The following is a 1,156-nucleotide window of genomic DNA, read 5'->3' on the forward strand; positions in this document are numbered from 1 at the left end:
TGTGAAACAAATAACTATTATATTTACATTCACATTGTAGTAATAGATAAAATTAAATCAAGTAATTATTGCTAATGACCTTGTGGTCTAGTGGCATTTGATAGTGGTATTTGGTTGCACCCCATGTTGGAGGGGGCAGGTTCGAGCCTCAGTGGAGGCGATTATGAATAGATACTACATTGCAACTGAATCAGTAGTATTCAAAAAAAAATCGAGAGATTATATATATTCAAATTTTTAAATTTTTTTTTTTTTTTGGGTGGGTGGGGGGCTTGATAGCAATGTGAAACAATTAACAATGATATTTACTTCCACAATATAGTAAAAGATAAAACTAGTGGTAGTTTTGAATTCACGATCAATTGCAAAATGTTTTGGGTATATTAATTTTATGATGTGAAAATTTGTTATGTGACAAGTTTAGTGAACCTAAGGGTACTAATAATAGCATATAAAAAAGTGTCAAATACATTGTCTGTGAAAGAAAAATAATATGGGACCGTGTTTGGTCCACCAATATTAATAATATTTAGTGGCTAGCAATTAAATTTGATTATAATCATATTTAAATAAAGTTTGCAAGTAACAGTACAATGGTGAGACGATTCCACAAAACAAACCCTAATTTATACTACAATGTTTCCCTAAATTTAAAACAATTTAATTGTATATGTACTAGTGAAGGATCAATATTGCACAATATTGTGTGATAACGATGGGATTATAATTGTGGGTTACAAATCTAAAATTAGGCTGACGAACAGCTTCGTCGCGGAATTGTGGGATCTATGCGAAGGTCTCCTCATTGCTAAAGAGAGAGGCATTAACAAATTAATCACCGAGACAGACTCCCTTTCGATGGTTCAAGCCTTGCACAAAGCCTCTAATCCCAGGCCAGAAACGGAGACCCTCATTGAAGATTGCAAGAACATCATGAGTCAATTCCAAGTTTGTGAAATCACCCACGTATTTAGAGAAGCTAATTAATGCGCGGACTTGCTTGCCAACTCGGGACAAACTAGTCAATGGGGCACTACAATTGTGAACCTGCCGCCTGACGATGTCAACACTCCTAGAGCGAGATGCTCGGAACGTTGCCACTAGAAGAATCTACTAATCCCCCAGGGTCGCTTGACCCCTCCTGCGCACCAAATAA

Source organism: Ipomoea triloba, chromosome 16, assembly GCF_003576645.1.
Source record: "Ipomoea triloba cultivar NCNSP0323 chromosome 16, ASM357664v1".
NCBI classification, from domain to species: domain Eukaryota; kingdom Viridiplantae; phylum Streptophyta; class Magnoliopsida; order Solanales; family Convolvulaceae; genus Ipomoea; species Ipomoea triloba.